This window comes from Mobula birostris, chromosome 18, assembly GCF_030028105.1.
Source record: "Mobula birostris isolate sMobBir1 chromosome 18, sMobBir1.hap1, whole genome shotgun sequence".
Taxonomy (NCBI): Eukaryota; Metazoa; Chordata; class Chondrichthyes; order Myliobatiformes; family Myliobatidae; genus Mobula; species Mobula birostris.
In genome coordinates, this window is record NC_092387.1 from 69,739,750 (window position 1) to 69,764,654 (window position 24,905).

Genomic DNA, 24,905 nt, shown 5'->3' on the forward strand with positions numbered 1-24,905 from the left:
CGTTCAACACACCACTGGGAAAAACTCAAAAACGAGAGGCCTGTGCCTGTGGTAGTTAAGTCAGAGTCCAAAACCAGGTGGAGTGCAAGGACAGAAGCAGTGAAGCCCGTCAACAAGTACCTTGAGGAGATACTTCAAGTTCTCTCGGACATAATAGATGTTGATGGACAGAGCTGTATGAAGAAATTTTGGATTGCAGAATGTTGCTATCAAGGTGGGTCAACATGAAAATATCAAGACCTGAAGAGTTTCTTGAATTTATTGTTTGGTATGGAGATGAGAGCGTCTTCCACAATCTTCGCATTGCTATTCAGATAGTGCTAACCATCGCAGTTTCCATCGCCAGCTGTGAGAGATCATTCAGCAAGTTAAAACTAATACTTTCATATTTGAGAGCCTCCATGGGTCAAGGCAGACTCTGCGATCTTGCTCTGCTGAGTGTAGAAAGAGAAGAAAATGAAAAAACTGACTTTCATCGCATCATAGACCAATTTGCTTCAGTGAAAGCAAGGAAGGTGCAGTTATAATTTTCATGTAGTGCCATAATTTGTTAATTAAAAGATTAGTGAGCTTGACTTGTATCTTTGAGCTGATATTATGGTAAAGTTATCTAAAAGATGGGTGTCAGATGTTTGGACAGGGGCGCAATTTCAGTGCTTGCCCTAGGTGCTATTTTCCATAGATACGCCCCTGTCCGTCTACAACCACTCTTTGCATTATGTGTGCAAGCCAGTTCTGGATCCACAAAGCAATGCCCCCTTGGATCCTATGTCTCCTTACTTTCTCAATAAGCCTTGCATGGGGTACATTATCAAATGCCTTGCTAAAATCCATATATACTACATCTACCACTCTACCTTCATCAATGTGTGTAGTCACATCCTCAAAAAATTCAATCAGGCTCGTAAGGCACGACCTGCCCTCGACACAGCCATGCTGACTATTCCTAATCATATTATGCCTCTCCAAATGTTCATAAATCCTGTCGCTCAGGATCTTACCAACCACTGAAGTAAGACTCACTGGTCTATAATTTTCTGGGCTATCTCTACCTCCTTTCTTGAACAAGGGAACAACATCTGCAGCCTCCAATCCTCTGGAACCTCTCCCGTCCCCATTGATGATGCAAAGATAATCGCCAGAGGCTCAGCAATCTCCTCCCTCGCTTTCCACAGTAGCCTGGGGTACATCTTGTACAGTCCCAATGACTTATCCAACTTGATGCTTTCCAAAAGCTCCAGCACATCCTTTTTCTTAATGTCTATATGCTCAAGCTTTTCAGTCTGCTGTAATTCATTCCTACAATTGCCAAGGTCCTTTTCACTGGTGAATACTGAAGCAAAGTAATCATAAGTACCTCCGCTACCTCCTCTGGTTCCGTACACACACTTGGCAGAGAAGGATAATAAATCAGCCATGATCAAATTGCAAGAAGGTCTGATTGTCTAAATGGCCTAATTCCTCTCCTTTGTCTTATGGTCTTATGATCTAGACCCAGCTGGGAAAATGGGCAAGGATGGAATTTAACTTACTCAAGAGTGAAATCATGTACAAAGTATTTTGGAAAATCAAATTTGGCTAGGATGGACACAGTGAATGGCAGGACCCTGGGGAGTGTTACCAAACAGAGAGAGATCGTGGTACAAATACACAGTTGTCTGAAAGTTGTCACATGGGTAGACAAGATGGCGTATGGTTTGTTTGCCTTCGTAGCTGATCATTGACATGGTGCTATAGTTGTACAAACCGCTGGCTAGGCCACATGTGGAGTTTTATGTGTGGTTCTGTCTCCACACCATAGAAAGGATGAGAGTGGTGGAGAAGATACACAGGAATGCTGTCTGGACTGGGGGGCTTAGGTAATAAGGAGACATTGGATAATCTGCCACTGTTATTCTAGGAGTGTAGGAGGGCAAGGGTTAAATTTATAGATGAACTGGTCAGGTAATGGCAGGGGTCCATGGCATATAAAAAGTTGGGAACATCTTTTCATGGGGATTGTAAATTCTGAGTAGCATAAACAGTGTGGATAGTTACAGACTTTTCCTCTGGGAGGGGAGTCTAAGAACAGAGGGCACAGGTTTAAGATCAGAGGGGAACAATTTAAAACAAACCTGCAGGGCAAATTTTATTTCACACAGAGGGTGGTGGGCACCTGTATTGTTCTGCTTGGGCTGGTGGAGGAGACAAATACAATAGGGGTTTAAGTGTATATGAATGTGTGGAGAATGGAGGAATATGGATATTGTTTAGGCAGAAGAGAACGTTTCAGTTAGGCTTTTAATTACTAGTTTAGTACTACAGGGAGAAGGCAGGAGAATGGAGTTGAAAGGGAAAATAAATCAGCCATGGTAGAATGCGGAGCATACTCGATGGGCTGAATAGCCTAATTCTGCTCCTATGTTTTATGGTCTCATTTAATCTAGCAGAACATTGTGGGCCAGAGGGCTTAACTGTGCTATATTGTCCTATGTTTTAATATGTCCCTTTTGCAACAGCTTTGGTATTGCTGAGGGATGACACCTCAATGCTGGTATGATGTAAGCCTCGTAAATACACCTTGGGAAGGTGGTCACCAAGCTACAGATGTCAAATCATCTGTAACCGTGTGATCTAAAATCTAGCAGATGTGATCGGTGACCACACCATCTTCCTCTCTCTTCCTCTGTGTGTTGGTTTCTGCGTGACTTACAAAACATTAGGTCCAGATGGCATTCATCACCCAGAACATGCTTTCTTCTCATTACTACCATCGGAGAGGAGGTACAGGATCCTGAAGACACACGCCCAACATTTTAGGAACGGGTTTTTGCCGTCCACCATCAGATTTCAGAATGGTCCATGGATCCATGAACACTACCTTGTCACACTATTAAAGATGAGCTTTATTTGACACATGTACATCAAAACATTGAAACATGCAGTGAAATGCATCATTTGCATCACAGACCTACACAATCCAAGGATGTGCTGGGGGCAGCCTCTGGCATCAATACAGCATGCCACAACTTTGGAACATGGGAGAAAAGTGGAACATATGGAGAAAACCCATGTGATCACAGGGAGAATGGATAAATTCCTTACAAACAGCACTGAGAAATTAACCCTGAATGCAGGCTCTGCAAAGTGATCCTCTTTTGTAGTATATAATAAACACGAGAGATTCTGCAGATGCTGGCAATCCAGAGCACCACACACAAAATGCTGGAGGAACTCAGCAGCTCAGGCAGCATTCGTGGAAATGAATAAACAGTGAATGTTTCAGGCTGAGGCCCTTCTCCAGGACTGGGTCTTGGCCCAAAACGTTGACTGCTCCTTCATTTCCATAGATGCTGCCTGACCGCCAGAGATAGCAGGTTCTCCCAGTGGCCACACATTTTAATTCCACATCCCATTCCCATTCTGATATGTCTATCCACGGCCTCCTCTATTGTAGAGATGAAGCCACACTCAGGTTGGAGGAACAACACCTTATATTCCGTCTGGGTAGCCACTAACCTGATGGCATGAACATTGACTTCTCTGACTTCCGCTAATGCCCCACCTCCCCCTCATACCCCATCCGTTATTTATTTATATACACGCATTCTTTCTCTCTCTCTCTCTCCTTTTTCTCCCTCTGTCCCTCTGACTATACCCCTTGCCCATCCTCTGGGTTCTCCCCCTCCCTTTTCTTTCTCCTTGGGCCTCCTGTCCCATGATCCTCTCATATCCCTTTTGCCAATCAACTGTCCAGCTCTTGGCTCCATCCCTCCCCCTCCTGTCTTCTCCTATCATTTTGGATCTCCCCCTCTCCCTCCCACTTCCAAATCTCTTACTAGCTCTTCCTTCAGTTAGTCCTGACGAAGGGTCTCGGCCCGAAACGTCGACTGTACCTCTTCCTAGAGATGCTGCCTGGCCTGCTGTGTTCACCAACAATTTTGATATGTGTTGCTTGAGTTCCTCCAGCATTTTGTTTATTGCTCTTTTCTACTCTTTATATTTGTAACTGATAGTAACTTTTTATATCTTGTAATGTACTGCTTCCGCAAATCGACAAATTTCTTGCATTATGTCGGTGATAATAAGCTTGATTGTGAAGGTTAGGCCCATGGGGTGTGGTTGGGATGAATGGTTCTCCTGAATACGTCTTCATTCTGCTCACCAGTTTCCCACACAGGAGCTCGTGGAACTGCCTGTAACATTTGTAAAATGCAGGTCCTGTAATTGTGTTGTTTCAATGACTCTTCTCTCAGGAGAGGCTTTAGCTTAAAGTGAACCTTTGATTTCTTCAGACACTGTTTCAAGAAAACAGTTGTGGACTTCAGGAGGTGGAAGTGGAGGAAAACACACCGTCCTCATCAGTGGAAAGGTTGAACAGTGTGGAAACATCTCTGAAGATCTATCCTGGGCCCACCATATTGATGCCATGACAAAGAAAGCACACCAGTGGCTATATTTCATCAGGAGTTTGAAGAGAATTGGTACGTCACCAAAGACACTCACAAATGTTTACGGGTGTACTGTGGAGAGCTTTCTAACTGATTGTATCACTGTCTGGTATGGAGGGGCCACTGCACAGGACAGGGAAAAGCTACAGAAAGCTGCGAGGTCTGCCAGCTCTGTCCTGGGCACCAGACCCACCCACCCCCCAGCATCCCGGGCATCTTCAAAAGGTGATGCTTCTAAAAGGTGGCTTAATGACCCCATCACCCAGGACATATCCTCTTCTCTTTGATATCATCAGGAAGGAGGTACAGGAGCCGGAAGCCACAAACTCAACGTTTTAGAGACAGATTCTTCCCTTTCACCATCAGATTTCTGAGTGGACAATCAACCCATGAACACTGTTTATTTTCTCTCCTTTTGCACTACTTATTTAATTTACACATGTTCTTGCTGTAATTTATAGTTTTTATTATTATGTCCTGCTGCCGCAAATCAACACATTCCACGGTATATGTCAGTGATATTAAACCTGATTCTGATTTGGATTCTAAACAGTTAACCAGAATTCACTACACAAACTGAAAAACAAACAATATTCAGAAACATTAGCTTCCCACTGTAGGAACCAAAAACGTGCCAACTTCAGATAGCTCACGGCTAGGAAAAAGCAGTGATTCTTCTCCTTAATCCTTAACAAACCATTAAAGTTTCCACGAGTGAATGTCTGCAGACCAAAACTTGGAAATGAGCCCGGAAGTCTGCTGGGCACTATAATTGTGCAACACTTCAACTTGCAAAGACATGGAATTTGTGTCTTACCCTCGTCTTGGCTCATTGCAATGCAATGCCATGCCTCGTTTATTTGTAAACACTCATTATTTGCTGACAACTCCCAGGACATTTCATTGGTGTGTTATTGGCTACAATTTGGCATGGTAGAGTTTGAGGCCATGCATTTAAGAGATTTTAAGGAGTAATTTTAAAAAATGAGTGTGAAAGTGAGAAATGGAGGGACTTTCAGAACCAATGCCAGAGATTATTCAAGATTCAAGATTGGTTAATGTAATTTCAAGTATACAAGGTGCCTCAGTGACCTCGAGAGCTATGTTTGATGGAGATAGGGCTTTATGCTTTGGTTCATAGAACATAGAATAGTACAGCACAGTACAGGCCCTTCAGCCCACAATGTTGTGCCGACCCTCAAACCCTGCCTCCCATATAAGCCCCCACCTTAAATTCCTCCATATACCTGTCTAGTAGTCTCTTAAACTTCACGAGTGTATCTGCCTCCACCACTGACTCAGGCAGTGCATTCCACGCACCAACCACTCTCTGAGTAAAAAACCTTCCTCTAATATCCCCCTTGAACTTCCCACCCCTTACCTTAAAGCCATGTCCTCTTGTATTGAGCAGTGGTGCCCTGGGGAAGAGGCGCTGGCTATCCACTCTATCTATTCCTCTTATTATCTTGTACACCTCTATCATGTCTCCTCTCATCCTCCTTCTCTCCAAAGAGTAAAGCCCTAGCTCTCTTAATCTCTGACTATAATCCATACTCTCTAAACCAGGCAGCATCCTGGTAAATCTCCTCTGTACCCTTTCCGATGCTTCCACATCCTTCCTATAGTGAGGTGACCAGAACTGGACACAATTCTCCAAGTGTGGCCTAACCAGAGTTTTATAGAGCTGCATCATTACATCGCGACTCTTAAACTCTATCCCTCGACTTATGAAAGCTAACAACCCATAAGCTTTCTTAACTACCCTATCCACCTGTGAGGCAACTTTCAGGGATCTGTGGACATGTACCCCCAGATCCCTCTGCTCCTCCACACTACCAAGTATCCTGCCATTTACTTTGTACTCTGCTTTGGAGTTTGTCCTTCCAAAATGTACCACCTCACACTTCTCCAGGTTGAACTCTATCTGCCACTTCTCAGCCCACTTCTGCATTCTATCAATGTCTCTCTTCAATCTTTGACAATCCTCTACACTATCTACAACACCACCAACCTTTGTGTCATCTGCAAACTTGCCAACCCACCCTTCTACGCCCACATCCAGGTCGTTAATAAAAATCACGAAAAGTAGAGGTCCCAGATCAGATCCTTGTGGGACACCACTAGACACAATCTTCCAATCTGAATGTACTCCCTCCACCATGACCCTCTGCCTTCTGCAGGCAAGCCAATTCTGAATTCACCTGGCCAAACTTCCATGGATCCCATGCCTTTTGACTTTCTAAATAAGCCTACTGTGTGGAACCTTGTCAAATGCCTTACTAAAATCCATATAGATCACATCCACTGCACTACCATCATCTATATGGCTGGTCACCTCCTCAAAGAAATCTATCAGGCTTGTTAGACACGACCTGCCCTTCACAAAGCCATGCTGACTGTCCCAGATCAGACCATGATTCTCTAAATGCCCAGAGATCCTATCCCTAAGAATCTTTTCCAACCGCTTTCCCACCACAGACGTAAGGCTCACTGGTCTATAATTACCTGGACTATCCCTACTACCTTTTTTGAAAAAGGGGACTACATTCTCCTCCTTAATCCTCCGGTACCATTCCCGTGGACAACGAGGACGTAAAGATCCTAGCCAGGGGCTCAGCAATCTCTTCCCTCGCCTCGTGGAGCAGTCTGGGGAATATTCCGTCAGGCCCCGGGGACTTATCTGTCCTACTGTATTTTAACAATTCCAACACCTCCTCTCCCTTAATATCAACATACTCCAGAACATCAACCTCACTCATATTGTCCTCAACATCATCAAGTTCCCTCTCATTGGTGAATACCGAAGAGAAGTATTCACTGAGGACCTCGCTCACTTCCACAGCCTCCAGGCACATCTTCCCACCTTTATCTCTAATCTGTCCTACCTTCACTCCTGTCATCCTTTTTTTCTTCACATAATTGAAGAATGCCTTGGGGTTTTCTTTTACCCTACTAGCCAAGGCCTTCTCATGCCCCCCTTCCTGCTCTTCTCAGCCCCTTCTTAAGCTCCTTTCTTGCTTCCCTATATTCCTCAATAGACCCATCTGATCCTTGCTTCCTAAACCTCATGTATGCTGCCTTCTTCCACCTGACTAGATTTTCCACCTCACTTGTCACCCATGGTTCCTTCACCCTATCATTCTTTATCTTCCTCACCGGGACAAATTCATCCCTAACATCCCGCAAGAGATCTCTAAACATCGACCACATGTCCATAGTACATTTCCCTGCAAAATCATCATCCCAATTCACACCCGCAAGTTCTAGCCTTATAGCCTCATAATTTGCCCTTCCCCAATTAAAAATTTTCCTGTCCTCTCTGATTCTATCCTTTTCCATGATAATGCTAAAGGCCAGGGAGCGGTGGTCACTGCCCCCCAGATGCTCACCCACTGAGAGATCTGTGACCTGACCCGGTTCATTACCTAGTGCTAGATCTAGTATGGGATTCCCCCTGGTTGGCCTGTCCACATACTGTGACAGGAATCTGTCCTGGACACACTTAACAAACCCTGCCCCATCTAAACCCTTGGAACTAATCAGGTGCCAATCAATATTAGGGAAGTTAAAGTCACCCATGATAACAACCCTGTTATTTTTGCACCTTTCCAAAAATCTGCTTCCCAATCTGCTCCTCTGTATCTCTGCTGCTACCAGGGGGCCTATAGAATACCCCCAGTAGAGTAACTGCTCCCTTCCTGTTCCTGACTTCCACCCATACTGACTCAAAAGAGGATTCTGCTACATTACCCACCCTTTCTGTAGCTGTAATAGTATCCCTGGCCAGTAATGCCACCCCTCCTCCCCTTTTCCCGCCCTCTCTGTCCCTTTTAAAGCACTGAAATCCAGGAATATTGAGAAGGCATTCCTGCCCTGGTGCCAGCCAAGTCTCTGTAATGGCCACTACATCATAATTCCATGTATGTATCCAAGCTCTCAGTTCATCACCTTTGTTCCTGATGCTTCTTGCATTGAGGTACACACATTTCAGCCCTTCTACCTTACTACCTTTCCACCCTTTATTCTGCTTCTCTTTCCTCAAAGCCTCTCTATATGTTAGATCTGGCTTTACTCCATGCACTTCTTTCACTGCTCTATCGCTCTCGGTCCCATCCCCCTCGGAAATTGGTTTAAACCCTCCCGAATCATGCTAGCAAACCTACCTGCAAAGATATTGCTCCCCCTCGAGTTCAGGTGCAACCCATCCAATCTGTACAGGTCCCACCCTCCCCAGAAGAGATCCCAATGGTCCAAAAATCTAAAACCCTGCTCCCTGCACCAACTCCTCAGCCATGCATTCAACTGCCATCTCCTCCAATTCTTACCATCACTGTCATGTAGCACTGGCAGCAATCCTGAGAATGCCACCCTTGAGGTCCTGTTCTTCAGCCTTCTGCCTAATTCCCGAAACTCACACTTCAGGACCTCATCCCTCTTCCTGCCTTTGTCGTTGGTGCCTACATGTATCATGACTTCTGGTTGCTTTCCCTCTCGTACCAGGATGTCGTGCACCCGGTCAGAGACATCCCGGACCCTGGCACCCGGGAGGCAACAAACCATGCGGGTGTCCTTCTCATGTCCACAAAATCTCCTGTCTGCTCCCCTGACTATAGAGTCTCCAATGACGACAGCTCTCCTCTTCTCCGTCCCACCCTTCTGCACCACAGGGTCAGACTCAGTGCCAGAGGCCCTGCCACCGTGGCTCACACCTGGTCAGTGGTCTCCGCCAACAGTATCCAGGACGGTAAACTTATTATTCAGGGGAATGGCTACAGGGGTGCTCTGCACTACCTGTCTGCTCACCTTCGCTTTCCCCCCTCTGACTGTCACCCAACGACCTGGTAAGGTGACCCCCGCCAAACAGTTCAAAGGGAGAGGCCAGACTAAAAGTGGTCCTGGTCAGGGGTTCAACCTGACTAGTAAAAGAAAACTGTTACAGAAAGAGCAAGATTTGAGTGTGATGGTAGTCTCCAGCTGGGACTTGTATATCTGACAGTCGTGAAAACGGAGAGGAAGCTACTGACACGATGAAGGAAGCTCTGAACACCGCCAGAGATGGAGGACTTCCTTGCTGCCCTAAACGCCAGCTCCTTACTTCTCCCCTCCCCTCCCTTCCTGGTTTCACCTATCACCTTGTGGTTCTTCCTCCCCTCCCCCCACTTTTTCTTACTCTGACTCCATCTTTTTTTTCAATTCCGAAGAAGGGTCTCGGCTTGAAACGTCGATGGTACTCTTTTCGATAGATGCTGTCTGACCTGCTGAGTTCCTCCAGCATTTTGAAGGTGTTGCATGGTCGAATAGTCCTCCAGCTTCAGCTCAGGGCTAACAACCCTGACTGGTAAAACAAAATTGTTACAGGAGTAGCAATGAAGAATCCTTCTACATCTGAGTGCAATGGTATTCCTGAGTCTTCACCCTGGACTGACAGTAGTGAAAACGGAGAAGAAGCTACTGACATGATGAAGGAAGTCCTGAACACCACCCCAGAGATGGAGGAGCCTCACTGCTGCCCTAAATGCCAACAGCATAATGGACAGTAAGCAAGCAAGTAAGCCCCGTACACAAGCATAAAGGAGAATGAAATAGTTGTTACTCCAGACCCAATGCAGCACAAAAACACCATGCTAATAAAAATACAGTAGATATAAGTACGTAAGATAGTATGTATGCATAGATAGATTGTATACCCATAAAATGACACTAGGTGCCTGACAGGAAATAATAAATTAGTGGTAGTTGGGTGGGTTAGTGGGTTAGTTGGTTCCTACAGTGGGAAACTAATGTTTCTGAAAATTGTTTGATCAGCCTGACTGCTTGGGTAAAGGAACTGTTTTGAGTCTAGTGGTCCTGGTGTGGATGCTACGTAGCCTCCTCCCTGATGGAAGTGCGACAAACAGTCCATGACCAGGATGGCTGGGATCCTTCATGATGGTTGGATAAACTTTATTAATATTGTACACTATGTGAGTATTACTCTCTCCACTCCAAAGTGTAATTTCATATAAACTGTTCATTTGACATCCTCACTTTTTTAATGCTACCAAGGAGACCTAGTTGGGATTAAAGTGAGAGAGTGGGCCATTATCAGTGTCAGTCCTCTCCAAAGTTCTAACTATTGTCCTTGTGATGAGTTGAAAGTAAAATAGCACCAAATGTGACCCTTCCACTGTGGGGAACACAAAATCAATCGCAGAATTCTGAACATTAGGTGGCAAAGGACATTCACAGTCCAGGCCTCGTCTCCGGCTTGAAGGCCAGTGACCAGGAGTGCATGGGAGTCTGAGGCATGAGAATGCATGAAGGTTAGTCGGTCAGCACACCCAGACTTCAAGCCTGGAGCTCGGTGTGCCCTGTCATCGGCTAGTCTGCAGCTTGATACCGAATATTGGAGGCTAAATGTCGATTTGTGGTCAAGGAGGCCGAAGCCTGGAGACTCACAGCTGGTGGCCTGTTCTCGAGCTGGAGGACTGCTTGTGCGTGTGGGGGGGGGGGGTGGGAGGGAGGAAGGAAAGGGGCTTATCTCATTGTTATTGTCCTGTTGCTTGTTGTGTCCTGTGATGGTCTGCCGAGCTTTGTGGGCATGCTATTTTGGTGCTGGAACGTGTGGCGACGCTCGCAGTATGGCCACAGCACATCCCTGGGTTGTGTTGGATGTGAACGTACATGATACATTTCACTGTGCAGTATGTGTTGATGTACTGTGATCAAGAAATTAATCTGAAAATTAAAGTGTCGATTACGTGTTGATTAAGCAATGTGGAAACAGCTTGAATCGACTTCCCACACCACAGATCAGGTTTGGAACATCATAATGGCCTGACGTGGACGATGAGGGTGGCGAATAGCAAAGGCAAAATCCTACTGTGCAGAGGGAGAAGCTATCCACCATCAGGGACGTATATACAGAGAGGTGTCCCAAAAGGATCCCACCCACCCTGCTCATGGACTTTGTCCCACTCCCATCAGGGAAGAGGCTTTCAATACTTGATAGGTTTCAATGACATCCCCCCACTATTCTTCTAAACTCCAGCAAGTACAGGACCAGGGTCATCAAACTCCCCTCGTACATTAACCCTTTCATTTGCAGAATGACTCTCGTGAACCTCCTCTGGACCCTCTCCAATGCTAGCACATCCTTACTTAGATAAGGGGTAGATAGACTAAAATTCAGAATGGCACTTTCTAAACATCATAGTGATGAATTAAATATAACTCCTCACAAAAGTGGATCAGATTCACATGACTTAAAAGATACAAAAAGAGGGTATAGACCCTCTTAGAGCCTCTTTCCATGTTGTATGACTCCATCACTCTTGGTTTGATTTCAACATTTAAGATAAATTTAGATAGGTACATAGATGGGAGGAGTATGGAGGGATATGGTGCAGGTGCAGGTTGATGGGACTAGACAGATCAATAATAATAATGATAATAAATACTTTACTGATCCCGAGCGGGAAATCTTTTCATTGCAGCAGCAACATTTCAAAACACACTTATACTTTATACTTTATAGTCGCCAAACAATTGGTACTAGAACGTACAATCATCGCAGCAATATCTGATTCTGGGCTTCACACTCCCTGGATTACAAATATTAAAAATATTAAAAATAGTTAAAATTAGTAAGTACTAAAAATTTAAATTATAAATCATAAATAGAAAAATGGAAAGTAAGGTAGTGCAAAAAAACCAAGAGGCAGGTCTGTATATTTGGATGGTATGGCCCAGATTCGAGTCAGGATCCATTCAGCAGTCTTATCACAGTTGGAAAGAAGCTGTTCCCAAATCTGGTCGTATGAGTCTTCAAGCTCCTGAACCTTCTTCCGGAGGGAAGAGGGACGAAAAGTCTGTTGGCTGGGTGGGTCATGTCTGTGATTATCCTGGCAGCACTGCTCTGACAGCGTGCGGTGTAAAGTGAGTCCACGGACGGAAGATTGGTTTGTGTGATGTGCTGCGCCGTGTTCACAATCTTCTGCAGCTTCTTTCGGTCTTGGACAGAACAACTTCCATACCAGGTTGTGATGCACCCTAGAAGAATGCTTTCTACGGTGTATCTATAAAAATTAGTGAGGGTTTTAGGTCTTAACAGTGTGCAGAATTAACTAATAATAAAGTACAGAATAATAATATACACAATAATAATTTTCCAATGTACAATAATAATGTACGCAATAATAGAGCAGACACTATTGTACTATGATGTATGTTCTCCTGTTGCACAGAGATGAACTGTTGTATATGCTTATTGCATTTGTTAGGAAAGATTTTCTGTAACGATCCTTGTGACAGCAGAGTTGAATGAGTTTGTTCGAAAGGGTGCTCTGTTGCTTATTTAGTTTGGTATCAACTAGATGGGCTGAATGGCCTGTTTCTGGCCTTCTCCAGCATGTTTAAGTGAAATGATTTGAACTAACTTGAATTTATGCTATAGGCAGATTATTCCTTCTGAGAAAGGCCTGGAAATCATATCTTCTACTTCTTGAGATGGAAATAAGTTTTTAATAATATTCTCAGTTGTGGTCCAGCTCTGTGTTAACAAGCATGACTGGTCAGACAAAACTGTCATGGAAAAATGCTTCTACATCTATGTGTGATGGTGCACCTGCTTCTCCACCCGGGCCTTGCATGGCTGACCCTGAGCCACACCCGGGCACCAGAGAGAAGATGGGCAAGGTGTAGGACATTCATTGCTGCCCTGACCCGGAGCCACACCCGGGCACCAGAGAGAAGATGGGCAAGGTGTAGGACATTCATTGCTGCCCTGACCCTGAGCCACACCCGGGCACCAGAGAGAAGATGGGCAAAGTGTAGGACATTCATTGCTGCCCTAAACAGCAGCAAGTGTGACAGGCAGTAAGTAAGGCAGTCATAGTTAGATCTGAGCAAACTTGCCAGAACTAAGGTATTAATTTTACAGTGTCTCAGTGTCTGATGGTTGTTTTTAAGAAGTCAGTATGATTATGATACTCCAAGAACTAACTCAGTCACAGGCACATGATCCAAATCTTTATTTAGCTCTCTATTTGAAAAGTTAATTAAAATTGTGTCCTGTTCAACAATCTGTGTGAATTGTTGAGGCAGCTTGATGAGATCTCAGCTGCTGGATGCCAGGATCCCCTTGAACTGACATTTGACTGGCACCCGAAAGGAAAAACTCTTGCTGGATCTTCCAACTCTGCCATCAGCTTTCTGAACAGTCCGTGAACCCATGAACCCATGAGCCCTCGATATTGAGCTTTCCTGTTGCATTACCGTTTATTTTTTATATATTGTTATTGTAACTTATGGTAATTTTTACGTATTGCTCTGTAGTGCTGCTGCAAACCATCAAATTTCATGATGTACGTCAGTGATAATAAAATTTGGGCAATAGGGCAATGTAAAGGTTAGGATGACATGTGACAGCACGTAACGTAATGGTTTGCATGACACATGACAGCGCGTAACGTAATGTTTAGGATGACACGTGACAGTGCATAAGGTAACGTTTAGCATAAGGCATGACAGTGCGTAACATAACGGTTAGCGTGACGCGTAACAACACATAATGTAACAGTTCGTATGACGCATGACAGCCTGTAGTTGAGGGTGGTACAGCACATTGAAACTACAGGTGGGGAGTGGTACACACACACTGAGACTGTAGGTGGGGGAGGCGCACACACATGCGGAGACTATAGGTGAGGGTGGTACACAGTGAGAATGTAGGTGGGCTGGTACACACACACTGACACTGTATGTGGGGGAGGTACACACTGAGACTGTAAGTGGAGGTGGTACACACACTTTGAGACTGTAGGTGGGGGCGGTACACACACACTGACACTGTATGTAGGGGTGGTGCACACACATTGAGACTGTAGGTGGGGCGATACACACACACTGACACTGTATGTGGGGGAGGTATACACACTTTGAGACTGAGTGTGGATGGGACACACACTAAGTGGAACTGGTCACACTGAGACTGCATGTAGGGTTGTACACACACAGACTGCAAGTGGGAGTGGTAAACACACTGTGAGACTGTAGGTGTGGGTGGTACACACACAATGAGACAGTAGATGGGAGTGGTACAACCCACACTAAGACTAGGTGGGAATAGTACAGGCACACTGAAACTGTAGATGGGTTGCTACACACAAAGATTGTAGGTGAGTGTGTTACACACTCTCAGACTTTAAGTGGGAGTGGTACACACACTGAGGCTATAGGTGAGCGTGGTACACACACATTGAGACTGTAGTTAGGAGTGATACACCCATGCTGAGACTGCAGGAGCAGATTGTACACACACACACAGACTGCAATTGAGACTTTAAGTGGGAGTGGCACACACACTGAGACTGTAGATATGAGTGGTACACACAGACTGTAGGTGTGGGTGGTACACACATACATTGAAACTGTAGCTGGGAATGATACACACAGAGACTGACACTGTAGGTGGGGGTGGTAGACAAACATTGTGACTGTATGTGGGAGCGGTACACACACTGCCTGTAAGTATGGGTGGCACACACACATAGTGAGACTATAGGGGGTGGTACACTCTGTGGGGTATCTGAGGTACTTTGTTGTCGGGGTCGGGTGTCCCATAGTGTCTGGGTCTCTCCAGTGTGATCCTCCCCGTCACCTAGACTCCTTTCTCATCCCCACCCCCTAACCTGCCAGTTTGTACTGCTCCCCCTCCCCCAACATCTTCTTATGCTGGTTTCTGCTCCCTTCCTGTCCAGTCCTGAGGAAGGAAGGGTCTCTGCCTGAAACGTCGACTGTTTTTTCTCTCTCCACAGACGCTGCCTGACCGGCTGAGTTGCTCCAGCGTTTTGCGTCCGTGTTTGCAGAATCCGCAGAATCTCTTGTGTCTGTAATTAACGACCGATCTCCCTCGAAGCCCCGAGCTTTACCTGCCCCGAATACTAATCGGACAGCATCTGCGCTGGGACGGTGCCGAGCCTCCAGGGCGGTGCTGGGGTCCGCGCCGCGCTCGCTTCTCCGGTACACTAACAGGTAGTTTGACACACCCCAACTCTGGGGAGCAATTAACGCTGACAGAGATCGCCTCGGCAACTCTTCGCACTCCACCCTCCCCCCACCCCAGCCGTCTACCTCTCTTATTCAACATCTTGTCTCAGACAGGAGCAGGTCTCCTGTTCCTCGCCGTCTGCCGCTGGTGAGTACCGGGCAAACCCCGTGGGTTGTTCAGGCTGAGGAGCGGATGTCTGTGTCCTGCGCTGCTGAGGGTTGATGCCGCCGGTTGCTTGGTGTGGACGAGAGGGAGAGGTTACGTTTGCCCCGGGTTCTCGGTAACATCGTGCGGTGGGCGGCGGTCGGTGGTCGGTAACGGGGTGGGAGCGAAGTCACTGTACGCTGCGGCCCGACCCGGTGGGCTGACACCGGGAGAGCAGAGCCAGCCTCCGCCCATGCGGATGTGAGACAATAGGGTCAGGGGCAGGGGCAGGGCTGGGGCAGAGGGTGAGCTCCCCGCCGGCTCCGAGGGGAAAAAGGCAGAAGTTCAGCCTCCATCCTCTGAACCCGGAATACCGGGGTCTCTCCTGCTCCGTGCAACCGGGAGACGGAGATCCGTCCGTTACTGAGTGCCCGATGTCCCCCACCTCCGGACCGAGGGCGGACGGGCGAGAGGATGGACCTGCCCAGTGACCCCCACTTGTGTACGAAGGGCGAGTTCAGGTGAACCGCCGCGGAGCAGACCGACGGGTCTCCCAATAAATTCAGCGTGAAAAAGAGCAACTGATGGATTAACGGCCATTCCACGTACGGTGGGAGGGGAGGGGTGAGAGGGGGAGTTTAGGGATAGGATGGGAGGGAAGGGAGGGTGTGAGAGGGGGAGGCAGGGATGGGAGGGGAGGGTGTGAGAGGGGGAGGCAGGGATGGGAGGGGAGGGAGTGAGAGGGGGAGGCAGGGATGGGAGGGGAGGGAGTGAGAGGGGGAGGCAGGGATGGGAGGGGAGGGAGTGAGAGGGGGAGGCAGAGATGGGAGGGGAGGGAGTGAGGGGAAGGCAGGGAGGGAGTGAGGGGAGAGGTAGGGATGGGAGGGGAGGGAGTGAGAGTGGGTGGCAGGGAGGGGAGGGAGTGAGAGGGGGAGGTTGGGAGAGGAGGGATGGGTGGGGAGGGGTTGAGAGAGGCGATTGCAGAGAAGGGAGAGGGTTGAGAGAGGAGAGGGTAGAGGTGGTAGGGGTGGGGTGAAAGAGGGGAGTGGAGGGGAGGGGAGCAGGACTGGAAAACTACAAGTGTCGCTCCACTCTTTAATGAGGGAGGATGACAAAAAGAAAGGAAATTATAGGCCAGTTACTGCAGTTGACAAAGTGTTGGAGTATATTAAGGATGAGGTTTCAGGTTACTTGGAGACTAATGATAAAATAAGTCCAAGTCTGCACAGTTTCTGTAAAGGGAAATCTTGCCTGACAAATCTGGTGGAGTTCTTTGAGGAAGTAACAAACAAGATGAACAAGTCCTGACGAAGGGTCTCGGCCTGAAACGTCAACTGCTCCTCTTCCTAGAGATGCTGCCTGGCCTGCTGCATTCACCAGCAACTTTTATGTGTGTTGCTTGATTTTCCAGCATCTGCAGAATCCCTGTTGTGAACAAAGGAGAGGCAGTGGATGTCAGTTACTTAGACTATCAGAAGGCATTTGATAAGGTGCTACATGAGGCTGCTTAACAAGATAAAATCCTGTGGCATTACAGGAAAGATACTGGCATGGATAGAGGAATGGCTGACAGGCAGGAGACAGTGAGTGGGAATAAAAGGGGGCTTTTTTGGTTGGCCGCTGGCCACTAGTTGTGTTCCTCAGGGACCGCTACTTTTCACATTGTTTGTCAATGATTTAGATAATGGAATTGATGGCTTTGTGGCAAAGTGGAAGCAATGTGATTGCAGCAGGACTTGGACAAATTGGAAGAGTGGGCAAAAAAGTGGCAGATGGAATACAGTGTTGGGAAATGTACAATAATGCATTTTGGTAAAAGGAACATAGTATGGTCAATTATCTAAATGGGGAGAAGGTTCAAACATCAGAGGTGCAGAGGGACTTGGGCGTCCTCGTGCAAGACTCTCAGAAGGTTAATTTACAGGTTGAGTTGTGGTAAAGAAGGGAAATGCAATGTTGGCATTTATTTCAAGGGGACTAGAATATAAAAGCAAGGAGATAATGCTGAGCCTTTATAAGACACTAGTCGGGCTGTACTTGGAGTATTGTCAACAGTTTTGGTCCCCATATCTCAGAAAGGATGTGTTGCCATTGGAGAGAATTCAGAGGAGATTCACGAGGATGATTCCAGGAGGGGGCGACATATGAGGAGCATTTGGCAGCTTTGGGCCTGTACTCACTGGAATTTAGAAGAATGTGGGGGGGGGGATCTCATTAAAACCTAATGAATATTGAAAGGACTAGATAAGGTGGATGTGGAGAGGATGTTTCCTATGGTGGGGGTATCCAGAACTAGAGAGTGCAGCATGAAAATTGAGGGGTGACCTTTTAGAACAGAGGTAAGAAGGAATTTTTTAGTCAGACAGATGTGGAGGCCAGGTCCATGGGTATATTTAAAGGGGAAGTTGATGGTTTTCAGGGCATCAAGGGATAGAGCAAGAAGGCAGGTGTATGACATCGAGTGTGATCTGAGATCAGCCATGATGGAATGGCAGTACAGATTCGATGGGCTGAATGGCCTAATTCTGCTGGTATGTCTTATGGGAGTGAGAAAAAGGATTGCAGGGAGGAGAGGGGAGTGCAGGGAGGGGCTGGTAAGGGAGTGGGGTGAGAAAGGGGAGTGCAGAGGGGGAGGAGGTGAGAGAGAGTGCAGGGAGGGGAGTTGAGGGTGACTGAGAGAAGAGTGCAGGGATGGGAGGGGAGGTGAGGGGGTGACAGAGGGTAGTTGCTCCCTGAAGTGAGACAGACACTGTTCATTCCAAGCTTGCTCTGTCGAACAATGAGACCACACTGCTGGAGAACTGTAACATCTGTTTTAACTGGGAGAGGGATCTCCACAGTGAGGCTGGAGCTGGATTTGCCTCGAACAAGGAGTTTGAGGGGGAGAAGTCAGGGTTCTCCACCTCCTGTAGAGCCGGGATGTTGGATGCTGGTGTGGATAGGTGTGGATTTTGCTGTGATGAGGTCTGAGTGTAAAATTCAGCATCAAGGCCAGTGGAATGTGGACATTCATGGGAATGAGGAGCCGGGAGCTACTGTGGGAGGTGGGGCTGAGGTGGGGGATGAGCTGGGAACTTCCGAATGGCTGCCTCCTGCTCTCATGTCTTGTGTGGGTGTTGCATGGAATTGCTTCTATCTGTTCCCGGGGGAGAGGGGAGTTAGGGGGTGGACAAAGGAATTCACATTGTACTGCTGAGTGCTTGGGGTGAGAGTGTGGTCTAGACGCTGAGTTTTGGCTGCTCTTCTATGGAGTATGGTGGGCACCGAGATGGGTACAGCTACTAAAGGGCTTGTGGCAGTTTGTGTGCGTGGCACGACTGACACCTGTGGCCCACCAGTCAAGAAGCAGCTCAGTTCCTGAACACTCGGCATTAGTTTCATGCTAAAAAAACAATATTGGCTCAGAACTTTTTCAAATACCCTCATCTTGTCATTGGTTAATGTCACAAATTGGTCAAGGATTCAACAGGGAGGAAATTCTGAAATCAGAGATGCAAAGGAACTTGGGAGTCCTCGTGCAGGGTTCCCTGATGGTTAACTTACAGGTGTAGTCGGTGGTAAGGAAGGCAAATGCAATGTTAACATTCATTTTGAGAGAACAAGAATATAAAAGCAGGAATGTAACACTAAGGCTTTGTAAGGCATTGGTCAGACCTCACTCGGAATATCGTGAGCAGTTTGGGGTTCCATATCTGAAAAGGATGTGCTGGCATTGGAGAGGGTCCAGAGGAGGTTTGCGAAAACGATCCCAGTAATGAAAGGGTTAACATATGAGCAGCATTTGATGGCTCTAGATCTGTGCTCGCTGCGGTTTAGAAGAATGGGGGGAGGGGAGGGCAGGGGGAAGGATCTCATTAAAGTCTACCGAATGTTGAAAGACCTGAATAGTGTGGACGTTGAAAGTATATTTCTAATCATGTGAGAGTCTAGGACCGGAGAGCTTAACCTCAGAACAGAGGGATGTCCATTTAGAACAAAGATGAGGAGGAATTTCTTTAGCAAGAGGGAGGTGAATCTGTGGAATTCATTGCCACAGACAGTTGTAGAGGCCAAATCATTGAATATATTTAAAGCAGAGGTTGATAGGTTCTTGATTAGTCAGGGCTTTGAAGGTTACGGGGAGAAGGCAGGAGAATGGGGTTGAGAGGGAAAATGAATCAGCCATGAGGGGAATGGTGGAATAGACTCGATGGGCTGAATGGCCTCTACTCCTATGTCTTATGGTTATATAGACCCAAGAGGCAGGTGCATAGACCCAAGACGCGGGTGCATAGAGGTGAGAAGAAGCTGCTGATGGAGTATTTTTGGATGGCTACTTATGAGGAGGAAGAACGGGCAATGGGTGCTGAGCTCAGTGCCTATACCTCCCAGTGGGGTCAGTGGTTGTGCATCAGCAAATTTTGACTGATTTATTGTCCCTCCCAGCCCCAGTCTCCTGCCTTCTCTACATAACCTTTGATGCCTCGACTGATCTAGAAACTGTCTGGCTCAATATGTGCCTCAGAGCTCTGGTGCAACCCGCACTGGGCTCCTTCGGACAATGCCTCCCAGCTGGCACACCTATATTTCACCTGATCATATTGAGAGCCCTGCTGTAGCTATCTGATCCCTGGACAGTCCCTCATCTGCTTCCATATCAGTGCTATGTTTCCAGCTTACAGAACCTCCTGGGATTCCCAGTGCCCTAGTTATACAATTCTCCCAATGTCCACCTCAACCGCCCATAGGTCGTACACTCTGTACCAGCTGCCTTCCTGACCCACAGCCTTTCAGAACAACTTGTAACCTTAACGCTTGTTCTAAATTCTCTCTGTACCTTACCGCTGCAGACATGCCTCCCATGAGAGATGACCCTAGTTCTGGAACGTTTTTACTTATTTCTATTTTATTTTGAGATACAATGCAGAATAGGCCCTTCTGGCCCTTCGAGCCTCACTGCACAGCAACCACCCCCCCCAAAAAAACCCAATTTAACTCTAACCTAATCACGGGACAATTTACAATGGCATACTAACCTAACCGGAACGTCTTTGAACTGTGGGCGGAAACTGGTGTACCTGGGGAAAGCACATGCATTCCATGGGGAAGACATACAGAGATCGCTGGGATTGAACTCTGAATCCCTGTGATAAAGTCATGCTAACCATTACACTACTGTGGCACCCAGAGTTCTCCTTGAACCTCAGGCCTGAAGCCCCTCACCCCCTCCCCATTAGAACATACCCATTTGATTAAGTTTTCAGCTCTCCCCTTCCTTGCTACTTTGCTGGTTTCTGTCAGTTTACCCTGTGGTGAAACTGCTTGGGATGTTTTCCTTTCGAAGTGCAATGTGACTGCAAGTTGCTTTCACTGATTGAACGTGGCGCCAAACACCGGACGGTGTTTACCAAGCACCGGGGGAGCTCAGTATCTGCTGATGCCAAGGTGATGCTCATTATCCAAACATATAGCGCTCCCAATATCACATCCTTGTTCAGCAATCAGCTCACCTTCACGCCCTTCGCATATCTACAGCTAAACGAAACATTCACCCTTACGCATATCTACAGCTAAACAAAACATTGTTCCTCTGGGACCAAGGTACAAAACATAGTGCATACAGTCACACACAGCAGATGTAGTTACGATCCAGCGCATACGGTCACAAAATAACAGGGCCTGGAGATTGACATAAAGTGTGAGGTGCATGTTTCGTAAGACAGTGTAATGTTACTGTCACTATTGTAATAAAACAAGCAGTCATATGAATATGTGAAACAGCAGCAATAAAAGATGAAAATTGACCAGTGCAGGATGGGAGTGTGTTGGTGAGTTGGATGTAGGGGAGGAGGGGGGACAGCAGGGCATTCAGACAGGGGGTACATGTGTGCCGGGTGGCAGCAGGGTGCTAAGAAGTCTCAACAGCCTGATGGCAGAAGCTGTTACCCAGCCTGACAGTTCTGATTCCTGTGCAGTGCTACCTTCTGCCTGATGGTAGGAGGTCAGAGAGATTGTGGGAAGGATGGGAAGTGTCTTTGGGAATGTGTATTGCCAGGGTCACTGTGTATGCTGCACTTCTGATGTGCCCTGTCTATAGAGATGAGCCAACTGCGTATATGACTGGTTTTTACCGAGTAGCGCCATGGTAACGTGGAAGTTAGCACAACACTATGATAACTTAGGTCGTCAGAGTTTGAGTTAAATTCTGGCGTCCTTTGTTACAAGTTTGTATGTCCTCCCTGTAGCTGCCTGAATTTGCGCAAGGTGCTCCGGTTTCCTCCCACAGTCCAAAGGCGTACTGGTTAGTAGGTTAATTGAGCATTGTAAATTGCCCAGTGATTAGGCTAGGTGTGTTGCTGGGCATCATGGCTGGTTGGGTTGGAAGGGTCTGTCCCATGCATATCTCTAAGTAAATAAATAAGTGTCCCGAATGGAGAGGAGGAAAGTCCTCTCTCAGTGCCAGAAGTCATGTTTTAAGTTGCACTCAGCGACCTGGAGAAATAACACACAACCTAGATGTGGCACGCACACCAAATGCTGGAGGAACTCAGCAGGTCAGGCAGCATCTATGGAGAGGAATAAACTTTCTGTGTTTCAGGCCAAGACCCTTCACTCCTCTCCATAGATGTTGAGTTCCTCCAGCATTTTGTGTGTGTTGCTCAGGATTTCCAGCATCTACAGAATCTCTTGCGCTTATGGGTAGATGGAGCACAGCTCTCATTCTGAAGATAATACACGATGCAGGCAGCCTGTGAAAGGAGAAGTATGCACAATCTTTGATTGCCATAGAAGACTAGAGCCTGGAATGATGTAAAGTAACATTGCAATATTCCTGCCCAAAGCAACGTTCCAACATTTTGGGATGTAGCAGAAGGAGGCTATACTATAACAGAACATCACAGCCATTTGTATTCACACGCAGTGCCCACTTTATTAGCCAATCATGTGGCAGCAACTCAATGCATAAAAGCATGTAGACATGGTCAAGAGGTTCAGTTGTTGTTCAGACCAAACATCAGACTGGGGAAGAAATGTGATCTAAGTGACTGACCATGGAATGATTGTTGGTGCCAGACAGGGTGGCTTGAGTATCTCAGAAACTGCTGATCTCCTGAGATTTTCACGCAGAACGATCTCCAGAGTTTACAGAGAATACTGTGAAAACCAAAAAAAACATTCAGTGAGTGGCAGTTCTGTGGGCGAACAAGTCTTGTTAATGAGAGAGCTCAGAGGAGAATGGCCAGAGAAGAAAGTGACAGTAACTCGAATAACCACTCGTTACAACAGTGGTTGTAACTGAGGATTGGAGGGTGGCTAATGTAACCCCGCTTTTTAAAAAAGGAGGGAAAGAGAAACCGGGGAATTATAGACCAGTTAGCCTGACATTGGTGGTGAGGAAAATGCTAGAGTCAGTTATCAAAGATGTGATAACAGTACATTTGGAAAGCAGTGAAATCATCAGATAAAGTCAGCATGGATTTGTGAAAGGAAAATCATGTCTGACGAATCTCATAGAATTTTTTGAGGATGTAACTAGTAGAGTGGATAGGGGAGAACCAGTGGATGTGGTATATTTGGATTTTCAAAAGGCTTTTGACAAGGTCCCACACAGGAGATTAGTGTGCAAACTTAAAGCACATGGTATTGGGGGTATGGTATTGATGTGGATAGAGAATTGGTTGGCAGACAGGAAGCAAAGAGTGGGAATAAACAGGACCTTTTCAGAATGGCAGGCAGTGACTAGTGGGGTACCACAAGGCTCAGTGCTGGGACCCCAGTTGTTTACAATATATATTAATGACTGAGACGAGGGAATTAAATGCAGCATCTCCAAGTTTGCGGATGACACGAAGCTGGGCGGCAGTGTTAGCTGTGAGGAGGATGCTAAGAGGATGCAGGGTGACTTGGATAGGTTAGGTGAGTGGGCAAATTCATGGCAGATGCAATTTAATGTGGATAAATGTGAGGTTATCCACTTTGGTGGCAAGAACAGGAAAACAGATTATTATCTGAATGGTGGCCAATTAGGAAAAGGGGAGGTGCAATGAGACCTGGGTGTCATTGTACACCAGTCATTGAAAGTGGGCATGCAGGTACAGCAGGTGGTGAAAAAGGCGAATGGTATGCTGGCATTCATAGCAAGAGGATTCGAGTACAGGAGCAGGGAGGTACTACTGCAGTTGTACAGGGCCTTGGTGAGACCACACCTGGAGTATTGTGTGCAGTTTTGGTCCCCTAATCTGAGGAAAGACATTCTTGCCATAGAGGGAGTAAAAAGAAGGTTCACCAGATTGATTCCTAGGATGGCAGGACTTTCATATGATGAAAGACTGGATCGACTAGGCTTATACTCGCTGGAATTTAGAAGATTGAGGGGGGATCTTATTGAAACGTATAAATTTCTAAAGGGATTGGACAAGCTAGATGCAGGAAGATTGTTCCCGATGTTGGGGAAGTCCAGAACGCGGGGTCACAGTTTAATGATAAAGGGGAAGCCTTTTAGCACATAGAACATAGAATAGTACAGCACAGTACAGGCCTTTCAGCCCACAATGTTATGCCGACCCTCAAACCCTGCCTCCCATGTAAGCCCCCACCTTAGATTCCTCCATATACCTGTCTAGTAGTCTCTTAAACTTCACTAGTGTATCTGCCTCCACCACTGACTCAGGCAGTGCATTCCACGCACCAATCACTCTCTGAGTAAAAAACCTTCCTCTAATATCCCCCTTGAACTTCCCATCCCTTACCTTAAAGCCATGTCCTCTTGTATTGAGCAGTGGTGCCCTGGGGAAGAGGCGCTGGCTATCCACTCTATCTATTCCTCTTATTATCTTGTACACCTCTATCATGTCTCCTCTCAACCTCCTTCTCTCCAAAGAGTAAAGCCCTAGCTCCCTTTTAGGACTGAGTTGAGGAAAAACTTCTTCACACAGAGTGTGGTGAATCTGTGGAATTCTCTGCCACAGGAAACAGTTGAGGCCAGTTCATTGGCCATATTTAAGAGGGAGTTAGATATGGCCCTTGTGGCTAAAGGGATCAAGGGGTATGGAGAGAAGGCAGGTACAGAGTTCTGAGTTGGATGATCAGCCATGATCATACTGAATGGCAGTGCAGGCTTGAAGGGCCGAATGGCCTACTCCTGCACCTATCTTCTATGTTTCTACGTCTCTATGGTGCAGAAGAGATCGCTGAATACACAACATGTCAAACCTTAATGTGGATGGGCTGCAGCAGAAGACCACAAACACACACTCAGTACAGGATGTCCTAATGAAGTGGCTACTGAGTGTAGATTGCCACAATGAGGTATGTTCCAATTT

The 24,905-nt window shown here is 46.7% G+C and overlaps 1 protein-coding gene across 5 annotated transcripts in view; it reads left to right on the forward strand.

Moving 5' to 3' along the window:
• The first annotated feature begins 15,222 nt into the window (after nt 1–15,222).
• The window catches only part of caly (calcyon neuron-specific vesicular protein), a 46,661-nt gene continuing 36,978 nt past the window's right edge, over nt 15,223–24,905 (forward strand). The window contains exon 1 of one of the 5 annotated variants that reach the window (XM_072282921.1): nt 15,223–15,443. The gene's annotated coding sequence lies outside the window, so the exon portion shown is untranslated. Of the gene's footprint in view, nt 15,444–15,474; nt 15,607–15,676; nt 15,740–16,189; nt 16,209–24,905 lie in introns of those variants that run through there. The other 4 variants (XM_072282920.1, XM_072282923.1, XM_072282922.1 and 1 more) reach the window with 4 other exon arrangements.